This window comes from Nasonia vitripennis, chromosome 1 (assembly GCF_009193385.2).
Source record: "Nasonia vitripennis strain AsymCx chromosome 1, Nvit_psr_1.1, whole genome shotgun sequence".
Lineage (NCBI taxonomy): Eukaryota > Metazoa > Arthropoda > Insecta > Hymenoptera > Pteromalidae > Nasonia > Nasonia vitripennis.
The window spans coordinates 26145092-26159227 of NC_045757.1; the positions used below are offsets into that span (position 1 = coordinate 26145092).

At 35.1% G+C, this 14136-nt stretch overlaps 1 protein-coding gene and 1 long non-coding RNA gene across 2 annotated transcripts in view; one reads left to right on the plus strand and one right to left on the minus strand.

Moving 5' to 3' along the window:
* LOC100118809 (alpha-mannosidase 2) overlaps positions 1-14136 on the minus strand; it is a 258498-nt gene that overhangs the window by 167673 nt on the left and 76689 nt on the right. The window lies entirely within an intron of this gene.
* Positions 4008-4972, plus strand: LOC107981879. The gene is made up of 2 exons (XR_004226407.1): positions 4008-4093; positions 4159-4972. It is a non-coding gene; the product is annotated as an uncharacterized LOC107981879 (long non-coding RNA).

Consider the following 14136-nt stretch of genomic DNA (forward strand, 5'->3'; position numbering starts at 1 on the left):
TGTATGTGGTCTCCTGTACCGCTTCCTTGATTGTAGGGTTTATGTTCGCCATTATCAGGCTTCGACGAATCATCGACTCATCTCGATGAATATCTGCTAACAGTCTGGTTGTGTCGCTTAGACATTCGATGATGGGTAAGTCTATCAAATCTTTCCCGTCCCTAATGAGAGCCATTTGTCCTTTAGTCACTGCTGCGAGAGCAGCTGCAATTTTTTGTTGCTTTGTTACGATTCGGGCATCTCTTGTTTGAGAAGCGGGTTGTAGAATACGCTTGATTTCTGCGTTCAGCTTCGGCGGGTCGAAAAACAAGCGATTGCTTGGGGGAGGGTATTTTTAATCAAATTAGCCCTTTTCTCCTTTCCTCATCAGGTAACCCGTATTCAACCACGTCCTTGCAGCGTGACAAAAACTCGGAGTGGAGGGGGGGGGGGTGCGAGTGTCCGCTCTTCGAAAGTCCGTTTTCCGATTGCTGCTAACACGTCCTCGTTGAGTTCGGCTTCTGCGGGTTCGGTTTCTTCCCCTGTGGTCTTTTTAGGCTGTGGCAGTCTATCGGAGTCTCCCCCTTCCGAGTTTTCATCCGAGTCATCGTTGCACGAATCTGTAATTGGAAGGATTTCCCAAATGAAGACTATACAGTCTTTGTTGTTCGCAGCACTAAGCTTGCGCGATCCTGTTGAGTCTTTCTAATAAGACGCGAAGCTCCAGCACATAGGTTAGTGCCTATGTTTGCTGTTGCTAGGGTAAGGCCCTTTCTCTCTCTCTCTCTCTCTCTTTCCAAGAAGAGTTGAGTCTGTCTAATAAGACACGAAGCTCTAGCGTATAGGTTAGTGCCTATGTTTGCTATCGCTAGGGTTAGGCCCTTTCTCTCTCTCTTTCCAAGAAGAGAGGTTGTAACGTCTGTGCGTTTACAGGCCGCGCGCTCTGTGCAGGTTAGAGCCTGCGAAAGTAGCCACGCGGCGGTTCGAGTGATAACTCGAATGCGACTTAGCGCTAGTGAGCCGTTAATGTACGGGTTTTTTGACTCATAAGAAGGTTAGGGCCTTGTTTATGATTTTTTGATGCTGACTTCACTTACATTCGCTAGAAGATGTTGATGTTGTGGTGTCTGACGAACTGCTTGTCCGGCGATATCTGCGGCGGCGACGGCGTCTGTCTTTATCTCGCCTCTGTTTTTTGACCTTATTCGAATGTTTGTGGCGTCTCTTATGGTCGTCCTCATAAGAGTCGTCGCTGCTGGTTTCATCCCTGCGTCTTTTTCTGCCCATGTCTCGACTTCTTCTTAATACGTGAAGCACTTCCTTGGAAAAACGATGTGGCTTGTCGGCACAAAGCGAAGGAATGAGGCAGCGCGGGAGACGGACCCGAAACGAGGCGACGCAACAAGCAGCGCCATCTCACGGGATAACAAATTTTCTCTTTTTCTCTACGAGAACGCGTTAAAATTGTGGTAACGTCGGTGGGGGGCTGGGGGGACTACGTGTGATGATGAGGAAGAGGCGCGCAATACAATTTAATGCATTACGCATTTGTAAGGTACTAAAATAAAGACCTTTGAAGATCTGTTTATTATTATCATCTAATTCACAGTACACATCTACTTCTGCATCTGTAATTTAACAAAAGATTAGAATTAACTACGCAATAAATAGGTAAAGCTAGAAAAGTTAAATGATATCTCTATGTATAAATAATAACTATAGATTTTTTTTAATATCGATACTACTGTAAACAATGTATCATCGGACGCATTTTTAAATTTGCGTTGATAATTGTATATATCTTTTGGTATCAATTCAACATTTTTAATTTTTTTAAATTCATCTTGTATTTTTGGTATTGGGGTTCCCAAAGATAGCAAATGATCAAGTAATTCCACACTTTCCTTATCATTTAATTTACGATTGTGAGCCAATGAACTGTGAAAATACTGAAATAAGACATTAACATTTTAAGCATATACATGCTTATAATCATAAACTATTAATGGTGATAAAATTACAGTAATCTAAATAATTATATATTTTTATATAAATCAAACATAAATATATGAAACTGATAGAATATCTGAGATAGAGATAAGTATGTTTAATTTATTTTAACAATACAAGTGAGAAAGGCGAGAGTGAATGTTTTACCTCAGATAGTTCATGATTAGTATGCTGTAAATTTAAATCCAGTATTTTCAATCTTTGCTCATCTCGTGATATTCGAAGGTAAATGAAAGATTCACAATCATTTTTGATAGTACTAGTGAAAAAATAATTATATAATAAAAAGCAAATGGATGCTCTTGAATTATGATTGCTTTCGCTCAATATTTTTCTACTACATAGTATTTGTAAAGAAAAGATTCAAGTTGAAAGTACTGGGCTAGCTAGAGCAATCATACATCTATATTAATTTTTGCTACTTACCATATATGCAGACATATTTCACATTTTTATATATGCAGGCCTGATTTGCATTTACTTCTGTTTTTTTTAATTTATGTGCATCACTTATTACAAATGTCTGTTTAAGTCTATACTCATATAGTTCCAAAGAATTTTCAAATTCTTCATGGTTTTCAAATTCTTCTAACCTTCTTATGCGTTCCATAGTAGATAACAAATTAAACTCAAAAGAACACTAATGCATTACAAACTTTTTCTTTTAAAACTAAGTAATATTTTATGTATATAATAACAATGTAAAATTTTATTTCGAATTCGTATCACTTCATCTAGTTCCTCCTATAGTTTTGGCGCCACCGCAGTCACGTTACTCGCTATATATAGAATCGTCGCGCGAAAGGTATCATCTTGGTGCTCTTGTATTGTTTCCCTTGTTGAGCGGATCGAGCTTGCGCTTCAATTGCTTTGATGTGTTCAGTCATGTTTTAACATTCGGTAACATTGCATCGTTTTGTCTTGTTCTGATTGCTACTATACAATAAGTGCCATGGAATTCAGTAAAATATATTTTACAAACTTAAAAGAGATAGATATTTTTAAAGAAACACACCATCTTTCTAAAATAAACACCAGGTCTGATGCAGTTAATCCTACTGGGTACCATTCATTGAGTTTACGCTGCGAGTGCTATGGAAAATTTGAAAGCAGAGGCAAAGGTTTGAAAGAATGTAAATCTAAAAAAGTGAACTGTCCCTTCATAATTCACTTAACTCGCGATGACGAAAATAAGAAATTGATTGTTGATCCAAATACAAAAAAAAGGCAAAAAGAAGGATAGAATATCTATTTTTGAACACAACGATGAGTGTATTCAATATCACACTGTTAAAAGAACAGGTAAGAACTTTTTTTATATTTAAACTTATTTTTCATTATACTTATTGCTTTTTGTAATAAAGGATTATATTCTAAAAACATTAATGCATGCCTTTGTAATATACAACATGATGAATACATTTTTATTTCTGTTTTCAAGTAAATATTAAAAATAATTTTTTGTAAAAGAGAAAATGATTGATTGCACAAGTAAATTTAAAATAATATTTGTATACTCTAAATTTGTAAACTAAATACATTTTCAATTCTAGGCGTTAATAAACTAGCTACAAAAGAAGAGGAAAAAGCTGCAATGGAAATTACTACTAACAAAGATTCTTTATCTAAAGAATCAGTGACTGCAAATATTACACAGTCCAATGACATAAACCAGGACTCTGATGTGAATGCTGTACCATCTACAAACGAAGCTTCCATTGTAAATTTGACTGAAGTTGATTCCAGCACACAAGAGAAAACCGTAGTTCCTCAGTCAGATGATTCGTTCATGTCGCTGTACCACTTACAAACGAAGCTTCGATTCTAAATTTTACTGAAGTTGATTCCAGCAAACAAGACAAAATCGTAGTTTCTCAGGCAGGTGATTCAGCTGAAAATGATTTAAGTGTTTCTTTAACAAAATTAGTATTTGAGCCATTTCAAAAAGGTAAATTTAAAGCTTGTATTATTATTGTATTTACTTACTTTCATTATATTTAATATTCATATTTTGATTTAGAAAAAGTTTCTTCAAATGATCAGCAGTATGACGATAATAATATTACACTGAAACTAGTCGAAAGTAATGATCCATCTCAAAAAGGTAAACACTAAGGCTGTTTTTTAAAACATTTTATTTGAAAATAAAAATACGTACTTTATTTTCAGATTCATCAAAAGCAATAATACTCAATGATTCTGATATTGTAGATATGGTATTTTCAGATGAAACTGATTACGATACTGAAAATAACAGGATAACAAAATATGCCTTTAAAGAGCAACCTAGTAATTTAAATTTAAATAAGAAAGTTGTAGAAGATGAACATTCTAATAAATTATCAACAAAAGGTAAAAGATCAAATAGTTTTTAGTTTAGCTATTTAATATTATTTACATTAAATATTACAATACTATCTTTAGATCCAGCAGTTGCTTCAATAAATATTCAGAAAAATTCTATCGGTATTGTTGATATCAAAAGTATTGAATTTGCTGAACCAGAATGCAGTACACGAGGACGTCCCAAAAATTCAAAAACTACAAAGCCCTCTGGAGCTCCACTTTTACCAACACTTTGCGAATTTGAAAAAAAAGATTTAAATGCCAAAGCATTATTAATTTTACAGTTACTGACAAATGATGCAAATATAACTGTAAACATAAGAGAGAAATCATACGATATCTGCTTAGAAGATTTTAAGAATATTATAAAAGATAATGTTCCAGATATTTTTATGGATGAAAGTACCGATGAAGTAATTGAACACCTTCAAAAATATTGGAAGAATGATGGATATAAAATAACTACTTACTTAAAAAAACAAATTACAATTAAAAGAAAAAAAGACATTTACACATGTCCAACATGCAACAAAGAAGCAGATGAGGGAACAGGTCAATGTAGTTCTTGCTTAACATGGTATCATTTGGATACGTGTGTAATCCAAAACATGATGCCATTTCCAACTAATAAAAAAAATCATGGTATTGTGATAAATGCATAAAGTACTCTAAATAAAGACATAGTAACTATATAATATAATTATATTGTAGTAATATGTATTATTTTTAATTAATAAAGACACTTCGCCAAGACTGACTTGTTTCTATTGTGTTGCACTCCATTTCTCATACAAGTACTCCGTTTGCTTCTTACAAGAAAATTTGGAGCACTTTAGCGTACGCGAAAGAATTGCTCTTAAAAATACTAACGTGCCCAGCAGTCAGAAAAGTTTTATATCTAGCGTGCGCGAAAGATCTAGCGCGCGCGAAATGTTGATTTTCTAGCGTGCGCGACAGATTTAGCGCACGCGAAATGTTGATTAGTAGCGCACGCGAAATTTTCCCGGAAAATTTGTTGATTGATTTCGCACACGCTACAAAGTTTTCGCGCACGCTAAATTACATTTCGCGTACGCGATATCGGCCGCGGAGACACACTCATAATTTAATGTTCTTGAGATATATAAATTCACAAATCTGCTACAATTATACGACTCTCTGTGCAATTCTTGACGGCTATTTGGAATCTATCTATCAATTTGAAGGTACAAGTTTAGTCACCACTCACAACGTACAACGCTCATGCAGTGATGTGTATGTGTATATGCGTATGCTACGTTTACGTATTTCTTGCAGAGCGTATTGTGACGATCATGGAACATAGCCTTAAGGCCTGGCCACATAAGCACGTTGTTTTGCGGTCAAATGCGGACGGATGCGGCAAAGTCACTAGAACAGTTTGGTGATTTTGCATAGAGTCAATTTCTAAAAGTAAGGATGTTCCCCTAAAGTCTAAGATAGTACTGAGCGAACACACTGTTTCTTCTGCTATTGCCTCCGAACAAACATAATCTTATTTTTTATGAGAAATGAAGTGATTACTGATTAGTTTTGTACTTTCGTAATTGTCCTTACAAATCGACTTTCATGTAAAAATAAATAAGGAGTATATTTACATGTATTATTATTACTTAAGATAGCTGTAAAAATGCACTTCAGCGTCGTGGTTATGTTGATTTGTTTTTATCTTCGTCAGCTTGTGAATCGGAGTCAGGTGTGTTCGTTTTACAGCCTTGGTTAGCCTTCATGGAGGCATCGTGACTTTACATTGGCTCTATGCAAAATCACCAAACTGTTCACAAAACAACGTGCTTATGTGGCCAGGCCTTTACTGAAAATACGAAGATGGAGGGTTTACATTACACGAGCTATAAAATAATTCGTTTAATTTTTTCGACTTAATAGTATCAGTTTACAATAGTCCATTAGAGTTAATGGAAGTAAGTTTATTTTAAACAATTGTTGTTCTCATACTTTATAATCAATAATTGATTAAATGCATTTTTTAGGCTTATGCTAAGTGCAATCCAGCTGAAGGAGAAGTATTGTTAAAGGATATTCCAGTAAGTATAAAATCGTTGTATTTTTTAAAAATATATTGCTTTTATTCATTAACTATAGTGAATTTTATCTATCAGATTAGAGCAGCAGGAACATCAACTTCTAGCAGGAAAATTGGAAAATAATTCCGTTTTAATGCATGAAAAAAAGTTTAAAAAATACTATTATTTACCAATATACTATCAAAATAAAATTATTTTTATAATCTTTGTTACGCGTGTTTATAATAAACTTTTTGATTATCCTACTCTACAAAAGAGAGGAATTATCATTCTATTCGTTCCCTGATTGGTCGTTGATTGGCCAATAAGATTACAAAATAGATGATGGGACGCGCGTGATAGTTTGTTTCTAACCTATTAAAATGTTTAATATAAAGCAAAGCGCGGATCGCGCTTTGATCTTGCTAGTTAAACCAAAAAATAAGTCAATGTTTTTGAAAAAGCAAGGTACATCCACTCCATCAATGAAACAATTCTCTTTATACCACTCTAACCTCAAAATTACAACTTTAATGTGAATTTTCGGCTCTCGCGGTATAAAATATCGTACAATAAAAAAAAACACAGTCGTTTCTGCTGTTAAGTCCGGTAGTTTTAACCGTTCTGCCACCGTAACGACTGTTCAGTAAGAACAACGGTGTGCCACTGTTAGTTTTAGCAAGTCGCGACTCGTAAAATTGGTCACTCATGCGGGACACCAGCAAAAACGACCGAACTGATTCTTTAAAACTACGGTAATCTTGGTGAGTCTTCGCACAATGACGGATTACTGGTGCAAGTTCAGTTAAAATGGATGTGCTTTTTTTCGTTGTATGTAACTTGTACATAAATTTCGGCTCGTGCTGTAAACTCTCGTTTTGAATATGCAGTATTTCTGTACCCGTTGCATAATATACTATTTCATCACTATTCCCACTACAATATCACCCAGAAAAAAAATTATCCACAGCTCATGCAATTCACAGCGACGCGTCCAAACATTTTCCTAAAAAAAATATACCCACTCCCGACCACCCGTAGCTAAAAAATTTCGCACTCCGTCTTCAAAAACACTCGCTCCGCAGGCGAAAATGCGTCGAAAAAAGTACACCTCACGACTGCAGCAGATCCACTCTCCATTAATTCTTTAGGCCGAGAGAGATTATGCAAGTCGCGGCTCAAGCGCGTGGTCATTCACGTTGGCGGGTATTCGCGCGCTGGCGCGTTAATCTCGCAGGACGCGCGCAGGAGCGCCGCTCTCTAGTTCTCGTCGTCTAGGCAGCCTCTAAAAGAGGGACGCGCGAGAGCGCGTTATTTTGGTCGTTAAAACTGTCAGTCGCAAGCGAGCCTGTCGACGAGTATTTGTGACGTGCTACTTTCGCTGTATACCCCAGGCGACGTGCGCGGTGGTTCCTCCTAACTTTTCCTCGCGCGCGCGCGAGCTTATACTCTTTCGCGCTCTGCAGCGCAGCCTACGGCAATTGGGTTAAACCCGGGAGATTCGTCACCGAAAGCACCACTTTCGGAAATTTACTTGCTGCTGAGCGCCGCGCGAGAGAGCAGCGGTGAGCACCGCGAGCTTGTAAATTGCTCTCGAACTATGTGCGTGGCTGTGTGTACCCCTGACTTCTAATTTTTATACCGTTGCAGTTGCAGCGACCGTTGCAGTAGTGGTGGATTTTTGTTTGACGAGAGTTGAGAGTTGAGATCGTTTTTTTTTTCCACCTATGTGCCTCCTTTCGCGTTCGCGCCATTCCAGAACTTCAGTGCAGGGAATGTGATTAATTATTCCACACCGCGCAACGTTAACTTTATTTATACTGGTTTCAAAAGTAAACGTATTATTGAAACACTCGAATTAAGCGTTGACAGAATTTATACTCGCATAATTTGTGTGATTATCGTAATGTGCATTAAAATTTCCCATAGTATTTACAGCAGCATATGCATATGATTAATCACATGATTCAAGGAATAAAATTCATATATGGTATATCCAGTAAATCAACTTTTTAATACTTGCATATATTTTTCGATTGAAAAACAAGCATAAGCTCGGCATTGATTTCAAGCATCTTTCGTCAAAGGGGGATCAGCAACAACGATCCTATTATAAAAAAAGTTATTCAGTCGAGCTCCCCTCATCCGTCCACCCTCTCTCAAATAGACTGAGATTCAAAAGTGGCGCCGAGTTATGCCATGGCGACAACAGAGCAGTGCGACACGGAACAACAAAACAAAAAAAAATCGAAAAGAAGAAAGGAACGCGCGAAAGCTAGCAATTGAAAGCTTTGATGTCATTCACGCGTCTGGTCAAAAAGTAGCCGCGCTGACGTCCAAACGCGCAGCGCATACATCCGCGTGTGCCGCATTTGAAATTCGAGCAGTCGCTTGTACGTACAGTGCACTCACACCCTCTGCGAGCGCGGTAGAGAATGAAAGTCTGAAAACGGACCGATAGGCAAAAAGAGCCGAGCGAGGGAGAGGGGGTGAGATAAAGGGAGAGAAAGGAAACGGGCGCGAGAGTGGGAGTATACAGGAGGGCCAGAGCGAGAAAGGGCAAGTGAAAGCTTGTTACAACGACGCGTCGGCCGTTTTATGACTGCTGCTGACATGCTCCCGCTTTGTCGGCGGCGCAGCACAGCTGACGCGGGTAAGGGTAAGGAGGGGGAGGGAGGGCGAGACTCAAAGGGAAAACTCTCACACTCTCATGTCGGCTGGCGCAAGCTCACTTTGCACTCCGCGCGTGGGTGTAAATGCCGACGATGCACGCGCGTGCACGCAATGTATACATGGATTCTACCCCCTATCTCCCTCTTTGCGTCTATCCAAAGAGATTAGATTTAGATTAATTGGTTTTATTTTGCGTACAATGTGTTGTACGATCAATTATGTACAGCAGAAGTAGTAAAAGTACAGAAATAATAATAGTATAAGATGTCTGTTGTAGTAGATGTGTAGTGTGATGATAAGGTGAAAATGAGTTAAGCGAGAGTGTGTGCGTGTGCGTGAGTGTGTACATGATGTTTATTTGTTTTCGAGTTCGAAGAAGTGCTCTTTAGCTAGTTTCTTGAAACCTGAGATAGAAGCAGTGTTACGAATGTGTGATGGTAGGTTGTTCCATAGGTATGAGGTGCTGATATGAAACGAGTTCCTCAGCGTCTCCGTCGCGAAGGTAGGAATATCCAGAGTTGTCATCTCCCCCCTAACAGGCCGGAGTGTCACGCGAAAGTCGAAGTATGCTAGTACATATGATGGTACGGCTGTGTTAAACATCTTTCGTAAGAAACAAGCAGTGAAATACTTCTTGCGTTCTGCAGTGGTTAGCCATTGCAGCTCCCGCCTGTACGGGGAGATGTGCTCATCTTTCCTTACACCATAGATGTACCGAATTCCTGTATTCACGAGCCTCTGTAGTTTTAAGTCGAGTTCCTGCGTCAGGTCACAGTATACAAGAGAGCAATAGTCAATAAGGGAGAGAGAGAGAGAGAGAGAGAGAGAGAGAGAGAGAGAGAGAGAGAGAAGGGGGGTTGATATAGTCAGCGGGGGGGGGGGGCTGTTGATATTGCTGTACTTTAATACAATGGGCTGTTTGATAGAGTGAGGAATGTGAAGATCTATGCTGGTGTAAAGGTTCAATGTGCTTGAGAGAAAGATAAGGGGCGCGTATGTTGGATAAACTAACATTGCATTGAATGACTGACTTTGTGAGTAAGTGAAGAATAAAATTTGTTTGTATCCTAGTGCACTTGGAAAGCAGCTTTTGAGGTAGAACAGAAGAATCTTCTTTTAGATACCAAGAAAAACGACAGATAGATAAGTAGTTACCTTCCAAGAATGGTAAGACACACGTCGGTTATGTATGTACACACTACTATCCACCCTAATTATACTCGGTTTTGCATACTCTGACCTCGGTTTAAAAGCAAATAATTTATTTTTATTTATTTTTGTTACTTTTTGTATCCGTTGATTTGTATCCTTTTTGGATCCTTTTTGAATCCAACAACCTTCATTCGTGTATTACGTTGCTATGTTTCAGTTTAATAAAGGCTATAGCCGGGTTACTATGGTGAAATGGCCCCCTTGGAAAATGTATATATGTTATATACCATTCGATGGGGGATAAAAAAAAACTCCCATAGCCAAATTTTTAGCTCTCTGCCTAGTGCGCATGCGCAGTAACGTCGATAAACGTGTTTTTTTGATTTTAATTTTTTCTGAAGTCCCTATAGGATAAAAATTTTTTTAAAAATTCACATTGGTGTATTTTTATGTCATGAATAACTGCAATTTTTTTGGGATTACATAACCTCAAATATCGGATCTAAAAAAATTATTAAAGTTTTCAATCGATATTTTGACCCCCTTGTTTTTGAGGTGCAACTTTTTAAGTAGCCTTTTTTTGTGTACTTTTTCCCGTTCTTTACGATGGCACTAACGTTTTTTCCTTAAAAATGGTGGCACAACTCGATTTGAGCCAAAAACTGATTTTTTTGCCATTTTTTCACGTTTTTAGCTGGTTATGTTACAATTTAGTTACTAAAGTGACTCCTTTTGAGTAGTTTTGCATATCTTCCCATGAAAACATAATCAAATGAAATATTTTGTTCGCTCCAAGCCGTATTTTTTATATTATCTTACGTTTTCAATGATGGTCTTATCAGAATTGTGATATCACCTTATTATAAAACTGATGGCTAATGTTATGTTCTTTTTAAACGTTCTGTGATTGGTCGAAAGTATTGTCTCTGTCGCACTTTTTTGTTTATTGTTTATTTTTATTTATAATAAAAGGTTATGCTTGGCCGCGCGGTTGACGCGGCGGCTGCAATGCAGACGATCTGCGTAGTGAATGGTCAATCATAAAATTAAGAATTATCAGGAGCATAAACAAATAAAGTATTTTGATTTCTTAATTAATTAAACGATGCGCAAACCAATGGCCAACATTGTTTTTTTCAAAACTAATTTTTTTTTTCTTACAATTGTCTATATAAGGGAGAAAGTACAATACGTCCCGTCCCGTCCCGTACCGACCCTGGGACATACCGTCTGAAATAAGTCACTTTTATATTATTGGCTAATTCTGTTCGATAACCCAATCGACGGTACAGAATTAGCCAATCCCGTAAAAACAGCTTATTTCAGACGGTATGTCCCGAGGTCGGTACGGGACGACGGACTCAATTGTACTTTCTCCATAATATACTAATACAAGTGAATGGTGAAAACGCTGTTAGTATAAGTTTATAACTTTTAAAGTAAATTAAAACCTAGCAAATAAAAATTGTTTCGATTTTTCTTTTTACTATTTCGGCTTTTGACTGATAATTGATAGCAATACTAGAAAAAATAATAAAGTAGTTAAGTATTTATTTTCAAATACATTGGAGTTAGTTGGAACCGAAGGCTGACGCGGCTACTTTAAATCTTTCTGCTGTTTACTTCAAAACTAACAATCTTGTATATTTAAAGTGAGTACTATATATTTTACATATCTTTTAAAAAAATGAAGATTTAACAAAGTTTTTCAAAAGTTTTGACATCACAGATTATATGCTTTGATATTAGGGTTATATGTATTTCTAATACATATTACACAATAAATTAATATTTTGTTAAATAACTTCTTTAAAATCAAAACCTATTATTAATATCTAAAATGTTATTTTTATGCCGACACTTTGAGTTTTGAAAAAAATACTGTAACCAACCTACTGATAAATAAAAAATCTCCCATGTATTTATAATAAATACGCTTGTATTTTACCGGTATATGCAGAGTAAGACTTATTAATGGGTAGAAAAATAAAATTTTTATTATAAATTCTGTAGTATTAAGAGTAATTGTATCAAAAATAATGACAGATAATATAGTAATATAATAATATGATATAATAATATAATAATATGATATAATAATATAATAATATAATATAATAATATAATAATGTAATAATAATAACAGATAATTATTAGACCTTTTTATACGCTAAATAAGAAAAACATGTTGTGTACGTTATTAAATTCTTGCATAAAATCAAAAGTTTAAACCAACATTAAATTATAAACTGTTTTAGTACTCGCATAAAGATCCGATCTTATCCTAAAACAAAAATAGCAATCAGATTTTAAATCAATAAGCTAACAAAAAAGTAATTAATAAAAATGAATTTTCAATCCTATAGATATAGATATACGTACAATGCATGTAAGGGGAACGAGTCATTATCTATTTAACTTAACCAATTTAGGCTAATCACATAAAGTAAAATGAGAAATTAGTTAAACATAAAGTTGTTGAAACTATTAACTAAATAAAATTAAGAAGGAAAAACATTTGAATAAAATATGACAATAAACTTTTGCTAGAAACGGATTTGACGATTGATGAGTTGCATGTTTTGATGTAATGCGGTATATTAATTATACAAGTATGATTAAATTGATAAAATATAGAAAGTCTTGAACAATAATTAATTTGTTTATGTATAAAATACTGTCAAATTAATAAAAAATGCACATAAATATCTGCATATGACTATATATGATGTGATTTTTACTATAGTTAATTATTATGAGATGAGAAAAAATATTTGGTTTTACATAAAAACGATACATGAGAAATAATAAAAATGAAAAATAGAACTAATAGGATGCGAACTTATTAATTGTCAATTAACTTTTAAGTTAAAAAAATGTAAAATGAATAAAGTAAACACAAGCTAACCTATGCTTTAAACACATACGTATATGAAACATCATTAAAAACAACATTATTTATTTATTTTAAAATACACTATTATTCATGTCTAGATACAAGAACATATTTTTACAAAAAAACAAATTGAATATAATAATTTCATAGGTTTGTTGATTTTATAAAATCACTAGGTGCAAGCACTTCAATACAGTTTTTATGACAAAAAAAAATTATTTGCTTAAAAAACTTATAAATGAAATACAACTTATTTCACTTTTACTAGGCAATATTATTTTTTTACTTTTCATGTAAAGCTACTGAGAAAACTGGATTATACAAGAACTTAGATTATAATATTTTTGTAATATTTATTATTCATTCTAGTTTTTAATTTAAAAAAAGGCAAACAATTTTTTTAGATTTTTAAAAACTAACTAACAGCATTTTTAAATGTATTGTAAAATATTTATATTTTATTATTTCAGAAGTGATCTTCTTGTCTAATGGTTAAATAAATATGGCATCTAATAGTAATGAAGAGTCAGATAACATCAGGAAACGCGATGATCGAAGATGTGCCATGTGTAATATTTATATTAGAAAATCAATTGGTCGAGAAAAGGAAATCGAATCTGAAGTTGAAATCGAATATGCTAAACAATTATCAAATAAAGATATTTACATCCATGATGTAATTTGTGATTCATGTAGAAAGCGATTAGCCAAATACATATCAAGCTCTAAACCTAAAAAGGTTAATGTTCCAGCAACTGCTTCGTCTCAAGATTCAAATGTTTCTGAATCATTTTCTCAGCTAACTGTCACTTCATCATCTCAGGAAAGTACACAATCATCTGTATACACAATAAAGGAACAAAAAGTACGAGCAACCACGGAATTACTTATTCAAAGGACGATTGCGGCACATAAATATTGCTTTGTTTGTGGGTACCAAAAACAGACTAATAATATATTAGTTCCTTTAGAGGCCCGAATTCAAGTTTATAGTAAAATGAATGTTTTTATTCCACATGGCAATAGATGCTGTTGCAC